The sequence below is a fragment of the Tamandua tetradactyla genome, chromosome X, assembly GCF_023851605.1.
Source record: "Tamandua tetradactyla isolate mTamTet1 chromosome X, mTamTet1.pri, whole genome shotgun sequence".
NCBI classification, from domain to species: Eukaryota; Metazoa; Chordata; class Mammalia; order Pilosa; family Myrmecophagidae; genus Tamandua; species Tamandua tetradactyla.
This window is the reverse complement of record NC_135353.1, coordinates 32,360,689-32,376,060: the sequence shown is the minus strand read 5'-3', so window position 1 is coordinate 32,376,060 and position 15,372 is coordinate 32,360,689. Positions and strand designations below refer to the sequence as shown.

The 15,372-nt window shown below is 34.0% G+C and overlaps 1 protein-coding gene and 1 non-coding gene across 13 annotated transcripts in view; both read right to left on the bottom strand.

The window, feature by feature from the left end:
• Window positions 1-15,372, bottom strand: part of ENOX2 (ecto-NOX disulfide-thiol exchanger 2) — a 459,417-nt gene that overhangs the window by 391,721 nt on the left and 52,324 nt on the right. The gene's annotated exons all lie outside the window — the stretch shown is intronic.
• Window positions 10,398-10,468, bottom strand: TRNAS-GCU (transfer RNA serine (anticodon GCU)). The gene has a single exon. It is a non-coding gene; the product is annotated as a tRNA-Ser (tRNA).

The following is a 15,372-nucleotide window of genomic DNA, read 5'->3' as shown; positions in this document are numbered from 1 at the left end:
GGATTAAAAGAAACAGTCCCACAAGACTGGATTGGGATTAAAACATGGCTTTCCTAGGGTACTAAATACTTTCAAATCGGCACATATATCATCTATCTCTTTCTAGCTGCCCCATATTGTGAATTAGCAATGCCAAACAATCTATCTCCATCTTCACTACACATTGCAACAACACTGTGTAAGCTTTAAATAATAGAGCCTGATAAGCGAATAGAGACTATCAACATATTTACAGAGGTTTTTATCCAAAGATGTTACTCATGAATTATATTCCTTTAATCTGCTTATATTTGTATGGTTTGCACAAAACATATAGCAGCAGTAGTGAAGAATATTTGTTCATTCATTAATTACCTACTATGTGCTAGAGAAAATTCTAGACACTTGAGAAACATTATTGAGTAAAACATACAAAGATTTCTGCTTTCATGGAATTGGTACATTAAATCTCCATTCTCTGTGGAATATGGCATGGCTGATTTTTATCTCTTTCTCGAAACTCTATCCTTTTTTGGTTTCTGCAGGCCAATATTATTCTGTTCTCTAAGTGCTTCTTCAGTCTTCACTGGTTCCTCCTTCTAACAAAACATAATACCTGTAGATCACATGATACTGTTCCTGGACTCCCGGTCTATACACTCTGTTCCTCAGAAAACTCATTCATTGCCTCAAATTCAAGGATCACTTTTCTAATATGGCCTCTCAGGTTTATACTTCTCATCCAGCTTTCTATCTAGTAAATGCCCATAAATATACAATTCTATTAGAATAATCCCACATCTTCAATAAACAAGTCAATAACACAGCAACTGTCAACTACTTAGGACGGAGCTGCCTATACCCTTTTTAAAAACTTTTTTATTGTATAGTATAACATATACACAAAGTAAAAATATAAAAAAGCAATAGTTTTCAAAGCACTCTTCAACAAGTATCTATACCCTTTTATCTTCCATCAATGGCATCATCATTCTCTTAGTCATTCAGGCTCAAAATTAATCTCCTCTTTCTAATCAATCATCAAGTTCTGTTCATTCTTCACAGTAGCTCTCATATTCATTATTTACTTTGCATTTATGACTAGGTTCTCATCACTTCATACAGGGACATCTACAATATTGTTCTGATACATTTTAGACTTTCTATTTCCAATCTTTCCTTTACACTACTTCCCAATTGATTTTCAATAAATACCACTTTCATAATATCATAATCCTGAATCACAAACTTTTAATAGCTTTCCATAGACCATCAAATATAATTTCCTCAAACTAATATTTAAGACTCTCTACAATCTGACTATAGCTTGTTGATCCAACTAAACTCTTGGTAGTCACCAACACAAACTATTCATTCCAAACAGAATGATCTCTTTACTGTTCCTGGAGCATATTATGAGTATCACTGCCTCACAGACTTGTTCAGGCTTGTAAAATCTCCTCTCCACTTTTCTCTACAAAATCTTACCCTATACACAAGTCTCCCTTTCCAGCAAATCTCTTACTATTTTACTTCACACTCTTCTCTTCATGTCCTTAGCTTGCTTAGTACCTGCCTTGGCATTAGTACTTGCTTTGACATTAAGTCATATTTTTCCATATTCTGTTTTTCTATTCCTCAGTATTTCTTACTGAAGTCTACACTACGTAACAGTAAGATAAGTGTCATCATTTGCCCCCTCCCTGTTTTTCCAATATTCTACAGCAGAAGTTCACAAAATTCTTGGACTTGAGATAGATTTATAATCTTAAAAACTATCGAATATTGGAAAGAACTTTCATTTTCATGGGTTATATCTATGAAATATGTACCATATTAGAAATTATAACTGACATTTTAACAATGATTACTTATTCATGTAACTATAGCAATATAATATATTTTATGTTAAAATAAATAGCGTTTATCAAAAATAACTTTACGGTGGGCAATGGAGGCTCAGTGGCAGAGCTCTCACCTGCCATGCTGGGAGACTCAGGTTCATTTCCTGGTGCCTGTTCATGTAAAAAAATAATAATAATAAATAAATAAATAAATAACTTTATTTTCCAAAATGAAAATTCATGAGAAGAATGCCATTAATTTACAGGTTTGCAAATCTTTTTATGTATTTGTTATTAGAGAAGTTGTAAGTTTAGAAAAATCAATGGAGAAAATAAGAGTCCCCATATAACACCTCTCAAAAACAGTTTTCTGTTTTTCACACTTTGCATTAGTGTGGTAACTTGCTTACAATTGATGAAACAATATTAATATAATATTGTTATTTAATTAAAATATTGTTTCTATAAATGAAAATTTCCCTAGAGGGTTTCAACAGCATATTGGAGCTGGCTGAATAATCAGTGAACTCGAAGACAAAACAATTGAAATGATTTAGGCTGAGGAACAGAGAAAAAGTGAAAAAAAAGTGAACAGAGCCTAAAAGACCTATGGGAGACCATCAAGTGTACCAATATATGCATTATTGCAGTCCCAGAAGGAGAAGGAAGAGAGAAAGGAGCTGAAGAAATATTCAAAGAAGCAAAAAAAATCTTCCAAAATGTAACAAAAGACATGAAAACACACATTCAAGAATCCCAAAGAACACCAGACAGGATAAATTCTAAGAGAATCACAATCTGGGTACACAGTAGACAAACTATTGAAAGCTAAGGACAAGGAGACAGTTATAAAAGCTGCAAGAGAAAAGCAAAATATTATAAACAAGGGCATTCCAATAAAATGAAGTGCTGATTTCTCATCAGAAACCAAGGAGACAAGAAGGCAGTGGGATGAAATATGTAAAGTGCCAAAAGAAAAAAACTACCAACTGAGAATTTTATATCCAGTGAAGCTCTTTCAAAGTAGAGGGAGAGATTAAGACATTTCAGATAAACAAAAGCTGAGAAAGTTCATTACTACTAGATCTGCCCTAAAAGGAATGATAAAGGGAGTTCTTCAGACTGAAAGGAATGGACACTAAATAATGGATCAAAGAGTCAAAAAGAAACAAAGATATCCAGTAAAGCTAATCATGGGGATGATTATAAACGTTAGTAGGGTTATATTTCATTTTTGGTATGTAATTCTACTTCTTAATTCTTAAAGGTATTAAAATGCAAATGTGTAAAGAGAAATGATAAATCTATGGTTTTGGACATACAATGTATAAAATATTTTTAAAACATACAGCAATAACGTGGGGAGATGGAGAGGTAAAGGAACAGTGCTTCTACATGCTACTGAAATTAACTTGGTATTATATCATGATTGTTAAAGATTTAGGATGTAAAATTTATGTTCCATTTTAATCACAAAGAAAATACGTGAAAACTATATGCAGAAAAAAATGAGAAGGGACTCAAAATAATACATTACAGAAATTCAAATAAATATGAAAGTAGGCATTAACAGAAGAACTGAGGGACAAAAAAGATATGGTTTACAATGACTAAACAGCAAAATGACAGAAGAAAATCTTGAATTATCAGTAGTTAATCTAAGTGTAAAAGGATTAAACTCTCCAATCAAAAGGGAGAGATTGGCAGAATGGATAAATAAAGCATAACTCAACAATATGCTGTTTATATGAGATTCAGCTTAAATTCAAAGGCATAAGTAGGTTGAAAGTGAAAGGATAGAATAATATATATACCACACAAATAGTAACCAAAAGAAAGCAACACTTACATCACATAAATTGACTTTGTGTCAAAAATTGTTACAAGGAACAAAAAAGGTCCCTATATACTGGTAAAGGAGTCAAATCAAAAGGGAGACACAGCACATATAAATATATGTGCCCCTGAATGCAGGAAGCAGATATTGCCAGATCTGAAGGGAGAAATAGATGATGCTACATCAACAGTAGGAGATTTCACATAATCATTTTCAAAAATTGATAGAACATCTAGAGAGAAGATTAATAAGGAAATGGAAGAATTGAATGATACTATAAAACAACCAGACTAAGAGAGGTATATACAGTACTTAATGCAAAAACAGCAGAATACAAATTCTTTTCTAATGTACATGAGTCATTCTCCAGGATAGACCACATTTTAGTTTACAAAACAAGTTTCTATGAATTAAAAAATATTGAATTCATACACTTGTATCTTCTCTGGCCACAACAGAATGAAGCTAGAAATCAATAATAGAGGGAGAACTGAAAAATTTACAAATACATGGTGTGCTGGTTTGAAGCTATTATGTATCCCAGAAAAGCCATATCCTTTAATCCTCATTCAATGTTGCTGGACAGGAACTTTTTTATTGTTTCCATGGAGATATGACCCACCCAATTATGAGTGGTAACTTTTGATTACATGGCTTTCACGGAGACGTGTTTCTACCCATTTAAGGTGGAGTTGCCTACTGGAGTCCATTAAGAGTGAACCATTTTAGAAAAAGCTTGAGAGCCTCCAGAACTGACAGAGCCAACAGAATGGACAGAGCCCTGGGCAAGCTGTTAAAGAAGCCTGTAGAAAAAGCTAGCAGACATCGCGATGTGCTTTTCCAGCTGAGCAAGTAACCCTGAATGTCGTCGGCCTTCTTGAACTAAGGTATCTTTCCCTGTATGTCTTAGGTTGGACATTTTTATAGTCTTGTTTTAACCTGGATATTTTCATGATCTTAAAACTGTAAACTTGCAAGTTAATAAATTCCCCTTTTTAAAAAGCCATTCCATTTCCAGTACATTGTATTCCAGCACCTTTTACTAACTAAAACACATGGAAGTTAAACACTGTACTTTTAAATGGCCAATAGGTCAAAGAAGAAATAGAAAAAGGACATTAAGAAATATCAAGAGGTGTACAAAAATGAAAACACAAAAAATCAAAATTTATGGGACGGAGTAAAGGGAGTGATGATAGGGAAATTTACAGTTCAAAGTGATTACTTTTAAAAAAGAAGAAAGATTTAAAATCAGAGCTCTAACCTCAGAACTGGAGGATCTAGAAAAAGAAGAGCAAACCAAAAATGAGGGAGAAAAAATAACAAAGATCAGAGTGAAGATAAATTAAATACATTAATAAAAAACAACAGAAAGAATAAATGAAGCCAAAAGTTGGTTTTTTGGAAAAGATCAATACAATAGACAAACCCTCAGCTAGAGTGACAAAGAAAAAAGAGAAAGAAAACAAATAACTAAAATCAGGAACAAAAGGGGAACATTACCATCGATACCAAAGAAATAAAAAGGATTTCAAGAGGATACTATGAACAATCACATGGCAACAGATTAGATAACCTAGATGAAATAGATTCTTAGAAATATCCAAACTACTTACATTGACTCAAGAAGAAACAGAAGATCTCAACAGAACAATAACAAGTAAAGAGACTGAATTAGTATTCAAAAACCTCTTAACAAAAAAGCCCATATCTATCGTGACAGTGTTCACGATTTGCAATGGATGTAGGTAGCTTAAGGGCACAACAACTGAGGAAGGAACTGTGGAGTTTACATAAAACAGACTACTGAGTAGCTGCAAGAAAGAATGAGGTTGTGAGGTATGCAACTAGGTGAATGAACCTTAAGGACAGTAAATTGAATGAAATGTCAGAAACGAAAAGACAAATATTTTCATGCCTCATTCATATGGACTAACTATAATATACAAACTTGGAGAATCGAAATCAAGAGCATGGGTTAGGTTGGGGCCTATTGTGAAGGGTCCTAGACTGTAAGCTCTTACAGCAGTCACATCTATCCTAGAGGTGTAACTTGTTATTTCAAAACTCTGAGATAGTGAGCTATTTGTATATAATCTAGTCATTTCCTGAAACTTCAGGCATTTATATGACACCTGAGACTCAGAATCACAGCACTGAAGCTATGAAAGTCAGTATTACCCTATTCAGTTAGCATCAAAAAAAAAAAAAGCTGAAAAAGTGATCAGACTCCATCCAGAGATATGAATGAAGCTGATCTGCCCATATGCTCCATATTTACAAACTTCAACCTCCGTGCAGATCAAAGGGTGACATGTATATTTGGTGCAAAATTTATATTTGGGTAGCACATTATCTAATTTAACTCATATGGTCAGTTTTCTTGAACACCATAGTACATGGAATCTTGAAAAGGGCATGAGATCTTGTTGGTTTGTACAGGTTAGTGTGATGCCCCAATATATCCCAGAGTAATCTGGACAGAGAATAAAAAAGTATTTGCAAACTCCCCTTGGGAGGCTGAGGAGAAAGGAAGAAATATTCAACTTTCCCATCTGGAGAATTCCTGATATTCTTACAAGCAGTGGGGACAACCAATTCAAGAGGATGAGCCCTCAATCTTGGGGCTCACCCCTATGAAGCTCATTCCTGCAAAGGAGAGGCTAAGTGTACCAATAATTACATCTAAGAGTCACCCCCAGAGAGCCTCTTTTCTTGCTCAGATGTGGCCTCTCTCTCTAAGCCAACGTGGCAGGTGAACTCACTGCACTATCCCCTACGTGGGACATGATTCCCAGGAATTCAAATCTTCCTGGCAACATGGGAGAGGACTCCAGGAGATGAGCCTAAACCCAACATCAATGGAAATGAGAAAGCCTTGTTCAAAAGGGAGAAGATGAGGCAAAATAAAGTCTCAGTGGCTGACAGATTTCAAAGAGATGGAGGGTTATCCTGGAGGTTATTCTTATGCATTATATAGATATCCCTTTTTAGTTTATGGTGTATTGTAGTGGCTAGTGGAATGTACCTTAGACTGTTGAATTGTGTTCCAGTAGCCTTGATTCTTGAAGAAGACTGTATAATTATATAGCTTTTACAATGTGACTGTGTGATTATGGAAACCTTGTGTCTGATGCTCCTTTTATCCAGGGTATGGCAGGTGAGAAAAAAAAAAGCATGAAACATAAATAACAGAGGAAGCTACAGGGTCAAAATTGAGTAGATTGAAATACTGTGGGTCAATGAGAGGGAGGGGTAAGGGGTATGGGATATATGAGTTCTTTCATTTTTTAAATTTTAATTTCTTTTTCTGGAGTGAATCAAATCTTCTAAAAGTGATCATGGTGAAGAATACACAACCATGTGATGGTATTGTGAGTCATTGATTGCATATGGTTGGATTGCACATGTGTGGATATTTCTCAATAAAAGTATTAAAAAAAAAAGCCCAGAACCAGATGGTTTCACTGGTGAAATTTACCAAACATTCCAAGAAAAAAAAATCCTGCTCTAACTCTTCCAAAAAAGAGGAAGAAATATTTCCTAGCTCATTCTATGAGGCCAGCATAACCCTAATACTAAACCCAGATAAAGACACAACAAGAAAATTATATTACAGCCCAATCCAATATCTCTTATGAATATAGATGTAAAAATTTTCAACAAAATACTAACAAACCAAATCCAACAGCACATTAAAAAGAATTATACACCAAAATTAATGAGATTTTTCTCAGGTATGTTAGGGTAATTTAACATGAAAAAACACAATAATATACCACACTAATAGAACAAAGAGATGCAGTATTAGGAACCCTTAAATAACTGTACAGCAACTCAGCTCATCTTTACTGCACCCTGGATTTGCCTACGTTCTTCACAATCTCTTTGAATTTCTTAGTGACTAGATCATTGTGGTTTACTAGAGTGTGGATATTCATATTGTGCCTGCTAACAGAAAGTGAATTGTGCTAGCCTACTTCTCTTTTTGAAGTAGTTTATTCTGATTAGCTTTGTCACTGTTTCACTACTCTGCATGGAAACAAGATGAAATTCCACTTGCAGGTAAGGAGGGGGACAAACCTGATGATCTATAAATAAAGAATAAAAGCATCCATTAAAAAAAGAATCAACATAATCCCCTCAAATTTTTCAGTGCATTCTTTGTAGAAATTAAAAAGGAATTAAAAAAAAAAAACATATGCAAGGGTAAGGGGATCCAAATACCAAAATCACCTTTAAAAAAAAGAACAAAGTTAGAGTAGTCACACTTCCCAATTTTAAAACTTACTGCAAAGCTATAGTAATCAAAACTGCATGTAGCCAGCACAACAACAGAGACCAATGTGATCCAATCGAGAGCTCAGAAATCAACCCACAAATTTATGGCCAATTTATTTTTTTCAGAGAATTTGTAGGTTTACAAAACAATCATGCATACAATATAATATTCCTATCTACTACCCTACTATTAACACCTTGGTTTGGTGTGGAACATTTTTGAAATTGATAAAAGCACATTTTTTATAATTGTACTATTAACTACAGTTCCTGATTTAACTAAGGGTTCATTGTTTGTGCTGTGTAGTTCCAGAGAATTTTAGAAAATGTTTATTATAGTACCATATATGCAACCTAATATTTCCCCTTTTAGCCAAATTCAAATATATAATTCAGTGGTGTTAAATACATTCACAACATTGTGCTCAAATCGCTATTATCCATTTCCCATCATTCCAAAAAGAAACTCTGTATATTTTTTCTTTTTTTATTATTTGGGCAATTTTATTATGCCCTTTCACAAGGGTATGATTTATCTTTCACTTGATATTTTTTAATTTTTTACTGTGAAATATAACATATATACAAAATAGCAATAAATTTCTAAGTACATTTTAACAAGTAGTCATAGAACATATTTTAAAGTTTGGTATGGGTTATAGATCCACGATTTTTTTCGTTTTTTCTTCTAGTTGCTCCAAGACACTGGAGACCAAAAGAAATATCAATATTCAGTGGTCATACTCATTTGTTAAATCCTATCTTCTCTGTTATACTCCTCCTTCTCTTTTATTTTCAAAAAAATAACATATACAAAAAAGTTATAAATTTCAAAGTACATCACGACAATTAGTTGTAGAATAGATTTCAGAGTCTGATATGGGTTACAATTCCACAATTTTAGGTTTTTACTTCTAGCTGTTCTAAGGTACTGGAGACTAAAAGAAATATCAATATAATGATTCAGCACTCATACTCATTTGTTAAACTCCACCTTCTTGTATAAATCCACCTTCTTGTATAACTCCACCATCACCTTTGATCTTTCTCCCACTCCATTTTTAAGTCTTAATTCCTTATTCCCTACATCCACCCTATCCGTTGGTAACTTATATTGTAGATTTGACTCTGAGTTTGACTATTCTAATTATTTCATATCAGTGAGATCAAACAATATTCATCCTTTGGGATCTGGCTTATTTCACTCAAAATGATGTCCTTAAGATTCATCTACATTGTCACATGTATTAGAAATTCAATACTTATTATGGCTGAATAATACTACACTGTATGGATATACCACATTGTGTTAACCCATTTATTGGTTGGTGGACCCTTGGGATACTTTCATCTTTGGACAGTTGTGAATAATGACTATAAACACCTGAGTCCCTGCTTTCAATTCTTTTGGGTATGCACCTAGAAGTGGGATTGCCAGGTCATACTGTAATTCTATACTTAACTCTCTGAAGACCTGCCAAACTGTCTTCCACAGTATCTGTACCATTTTACCTTCTCGCCACCAAGAAATGAGTGTTCTTATTTCTCCACATCCTCTCCAACACCTGTAATTTTCCATTTTATAAAATAGCAGCCATTCTAGTGGTTGTGAAATGTATCTCATTGTGGTTTTGATTTGCATTTCCCTAATGGCTAATGATGTTGAGAATCTTTCCATGTGCTTTTTGACAATTTGTATATCTTCTTTGGAGAAATGTCTATAAACATCTTTTGTCCATTTTTAAACTGAGTTGTTTGTACTTCTGTTGTTGTGTTGAAGGATTCTTTATATATTCTGTATATGAAACACTTATCAAATATGTGGTTTCCAAGTATTTTCTTTCATTCTTTAGATTGTCATAACTTTCATGATATAGTTCTTTGAAGCACAGAGGTTTAGTTTTGATTAGACCATTTATCTATTCTTTCTTTGGTTACTTATACTTTAGGTTTAAAGCCTAAAAAAACATTGCCTAACATGAGGTCCTGAAGATGCTCCCCCACGTTTTCTTCTAAGAGTGTGATAGTTCTGGAATATATATTTAGATCTTTGGTCCATTTTGAATTGATTTTTATATAAGGTGTGAGGCCGGGTTCCACGTTCATTCTTTTGCAAATGGAGATCAAGTTTTCCCAGCACCATTTGTTGAAGAGACTATTCTTTCCCACATGAGTAGTCTTTGCCCTCTTGTCAAAAATCCATTGGCCATAAATGTGAGGTTTGATTTCTGAGCTCTCAAACTTGCAACAGTACCATGCTTTTTTGATTACTACAGCTTTGTAATAAGTTTTAAGATCATGAAGTGTAAATCCTCCTATTTCATTCTTCTTTTTTTGTTTTCTTTTTTTTTTTTTGTATGTTGTATGGTGGGGTCACATTTCATTACCTTTCCATGTGAATATCTTGTTATTGTAGCACCATTTGTTGATGTTTTGCTTGTATGTTTTTTCAGAAGTGCATGGACCAGGAATCGAACCTGGGTCTCCCACATAGCAGGCAAGAATTCTACCACTGAACTACCCTTGCACCCCCCTCATTCTTCTTTTCAAGATGGCTTTGGCTTTTTGGGGGTCCCTTACCACTCCATATAAATAGGATGATTCCCTTTTTCATTTCTACAAAGAAAAGTTGTTGGAATTTTTATTGGGAGTGCATTGACTCCAAATCTCTTAGAGTAGAACTGTCATCTCAAACAATATTTAGTCTTCCAACCCATGAACATGGAACATATTTCCATTTATATAAGTCTTCTTTGATATCTTTTAACAATGCTTTATAGTTTTTTTTGTACAAGTTCTTTACATCTTTGGTTAGATTCTTTCCCAGATATTTGATTCTTTTAGCTGCTATTGGAAATGAAATTTTCTTCTTGATTTATTTTTCCTATTGTTCACTACAAGTGTATAGAAACACTACTGATTTTTGGGTGTTGACCTTGAACCCCACTACTCTTCTGAATTCATTTATTAGCTTTAGGAGCTTTGTTGTGGATTTTTCAGGATTTTCTGCATAAAGGTTCAAGTCATGTGCAAATAGGGAATGTTTTCCTTCTTCCTTTCCAATTTGGATTCCTTTATTTCTTTTTCTTGCATTCTTGGTCTGTCAAGACATTCCAATACAATGTTGAATAACAGTGGTGACAGTGGGCATTCTTGTCTTTTTCCTGTTCTTAGAGGGATAGCTTTCAGTCTTTTACCACTAAGTATGATGTTAGGTGTGGGTTTTTCATCTATGCCTTTTATCATGTTGAGGAAATTTGCTTCTAGTCCTAGTTTTATAAGTGTTTTTATCAAGAACAAGTGCTGCATTTTGTCAAATGACTGTTTTGCATCAATCGACAGATTATGTGGTTTTCCCCTTCATTTTCGTAATGTGGTGTATTACATTAATCAATTTACCTATGTTGAACTGCTCTCCCATATCCGGGATAAATCCCACTTGATCAAAGTATATAGTTATTTTAATGGCCAATTGATTTTTTGAAACTCTATTTTAAAATAACCTATAAAAAGCAAAGAAAGAAAAAAGCAATAATTTTCAAAGCACACATCAACAAGCACCTACAAGACAGATCCCAGAGCTTATCATGAGCTACCATTCCACCATCTCAGATTTTTCCTTCTTGCTGCTCAAAAACATTGAAGGCTACATGCCAACTGAGTTTGACAAGAGTGCAAGTTCTCTCAATGGGGATAGAATAGTCTCTTCAACAAATGATGCTGGGAAAACTCTATGTTCATATGCAAGAGAATGAAGATGGACCCCTATCTCATGCCATATACAAAAATTAACTCAGGGTCAATCAAACACCTAAATATAAGAACCCAAACTATAAAAATTCTAGAAGAAAACATACAGAAGTATCTTCAGGGCCTTGTGTTAGGCAATTATTTTGTAGACTTTACTCTAAAGACATGAGCAACAAAAGAAAAAATAGATCAATGGGACTTCATCATAATGAAAAGGTTTTGTGCACCAAAGTATTTCATCATAAAACTGAGAATACAATGTAGAAAATGGGTGAATAATAGTTGGAAACTTCATATTCAAAAAAGTTTAACACCCACGATAAATAAAAATAAGATCCTACAACAACAGAAATACAAACAAACCAATTTTAAAAATGGGCAAAGGACTTGTATAGATATATCTGCAAAGAAGATACACAAATGGCCAGTAAGCACATAAAAAGGTGCTTGACATCATTAGCCATTAGGGAAATGTAAATCAAAACCACAATGAGATACCATTTCACACCCATTAAAATGGCTATATTTTTTAAAATGGAAGATAAGTGTTGGAGAAGATGTGGAGGAATAAGAACACTCATTCCTTCCTGGTGAGAATGTAAAATGGTGCAGGTACTGTGGAAAACAGTTTTGACAGTTCCTCAGGAAGTTAAATATAGAACTACTGTATTTCACTTCTAGGTATTCCACTTCTAGGTATACCCAAAAGATTTGAAAGCAGGGGCTTGAACACACATTTTTGCTCACCAATGTTCTTAGAGGATTTATTCACAATTTCCAAAATGCAAGCAACCCAAATGTCCATCAACAGATGAACTGAATAAACAAAATGTGGTATATACATATAATGAAATATTATTCAGTCATAAGACAGAATGAAGTTCTGATACATGTGACAACATGGTAGAACTTTGAGGCCATCACAAGAGACAAATTAATCGAGTTAGAAACTGGAATACATGTAACTAGGGGCTGGGATGTGGGTAGGGAATGGGAAGTTAATGATTCTTTGGTACAGAGTTTGTGTGCAGTGACTGAATATTTTTGGTAATGGGTGGTACTGATGGTAATGCAACATTCTGAATCCAGTTCACACCACTGAATTATACATTTGAGTTTGGTTAAAAGGGGAAATTTCAGGTTGTATATATGTTACTGAATAATTTTTTTTAAAACCATAGGAATGTATAACACAAACAGGGAACCTTAATGTAAATTATGGAGCATAATTAATAGCACAATTATAATAATATTGTTTCATCTATTGTACCAAAGGTACCACAATAATGCAAAGTGTCAATAATAGGGACAAACATGCATGTGAGGGAGTTATATGGGAACTCTGTATTTTCTGCATTTTTTTTTCTGTAAACATCCAACTTCTCTAACAAAAAAAATTACAATAAAATACATTTTTAAAAAATCCACAAGCTCAGTTTGTAACTCAGCCTTGGGGCGCTTTACTTTGAAACACTAATATACCTCATTATGTATAAAAGTGTATTATGCATTCTTCATATGCTGATACACTGGATATTAAAATGATGGATATAGGAGGATAAGTTTTAGCAAAATTAATAATAGTTACTGATTTATCAACGACAATATCAAGTAAAACCGGTTTTGTTTTTTAACTGTAAGTGTGTGTTGATGGTGAAGAATACAGGGACTAGTAGCACAGTCCAGTGCCACTGCCTTGATTTTTGTCAAGGCATCAGCAGTTTTACCCATTATTGAATTTGCAATATCAGTGAAAATTTCAATAGAGTGAAAAGGCAAATAAAATACCTTAGAATTATTTTGAAAATACCTTTGACCTCTCAGGACTCCTGAAAGGATCTTCAGGAGCGCTAGGTGTCCATGGGTCATATTTTGAGAAACAATGACCTACACAATGCCTTAATTCTTTCCCCCTTTAGCATTATTTCTGTTCACTTCACTGGTTTCTTGTTGACCTCAATCCTCTTAGCATTCTAAATAAACTCGGTAGGCAATATCCACATAAACAGCTTTAGCTACCACCTATAAACTAATGGTTTTCTTGAATTTATATAACTAGTGCAAACTTATCTCTTAACATGCAGATCTATATTTCTGATTGATATCCTATAGATGCCTCCAACTTAATACACACAAAATATAATTCCCAAATTTGTCCACACTGCTGCATTCCCAATCTAAACTGTTGGAATCTCTGTTCATCTAGTCACTCAATGTCAAAATTGAGGGTTCATCATTAACTTCTTTTCTCTCCCTCACCCATAAAGGGCCATCCAGGTAACATCAATTTTTGGTGTAATACAGTAGCAAATTTTGCTGCTAAGTCAAACTTGAGAGTTCATATTCCATGGAAAGACATTCAAATTCAAACACTGTATGGATCAAACAACACATTTGTTAGTTACAACTTTGTGATCCCTTGTAACTCTAAAATACCTTTGAAATCTATACCTTTCTTTCCATTTCTACTGCCATCTCCTAACTTACATGCTCTACCACCTCTTAATCTATAATCGTCTCCTTATTTATTACTTCAATTTAGCCTTTCTCCACTTTCCTATCCACATGCTATCAAAATCATTATAAGAACTAATACTTATTAGTCACTTCTTATGTGCCAGGTACTATTATAAATTACATATATTAATTCATTTAATCCTCACAACTTTATGAGATAAGTCCCATTATTAAGCCCATTTTAGCAATGAAGAAACTGAGGCAAAAAACAGTCAAACTGAATCACTGGCAGTTCATCTAAAGTTTCTTATGTTGTTTCAGGATCCTATGCCTTTGCATATGCTATTCCCTGTGCCTGAAATGCTTTTTGCTCTCCTTTCTAACAAACTTCTACCATCCTTTAAGACGTAGATCAAATATGCTACCTTCCCTGGCTACCCCGTCCCCCAGGTAAAGCTAGGTGTGTTCCTTCCTATATTTGTGTCAATAACTATAATTTCTACTTTTTAGGAAGAGCCAGAGGAACAAGGTGAGGATGGTCTTGCTCCTGTTCTCTCTTCATAACCTGACTCCTCTGCAATCATTATCACATCGCCATGGCAAACAGTCCTTTGAAGGTGATCCAAGCAAAAACGTTAACTTCTGTAACCCCTATCTGGGGCCTTACAATCCAAGAGACTTAAACCCAACTCATAACCCCTCAATAAGGCAATTTCTCTTTGGATAATTGGAACTGTCAAAACCAATAAGAAAAGTTTTAAAACAGTCATGACAAGCCCCTCTGAAATGAGGAAGATACTGTAAGTCACTGATTACTATGAATTTTAAATAGAAAACTATATAGTCTTTCCTAAATTGAGTATTAAGGTATAACTCTAACACATTTAGAGTTTGAACACATGTAATATAGCATCTTTTAATAGGCAGGGATTTAATGAACATTTTGTGAGAACATCTGTTTGTTATTTATCTTTATCTCATTTCACACATCAGCAAATCCTTTTTTACTATCAGGACAGAATAAAAATCATCATTTCATTATACTGGGTTCATAATTTTACACTTCAACTGAGGGAAGAGAAGCGTATTCTACCTGATGTTACAATGTTACAAGGAATAAGAACAATGGTGAGGAAGCATGGAGGGGAGATGATTTTGTACACACACACACACACACACATATAAGTGCAGAGGGGAAATGATTATTTATATATATATACATAT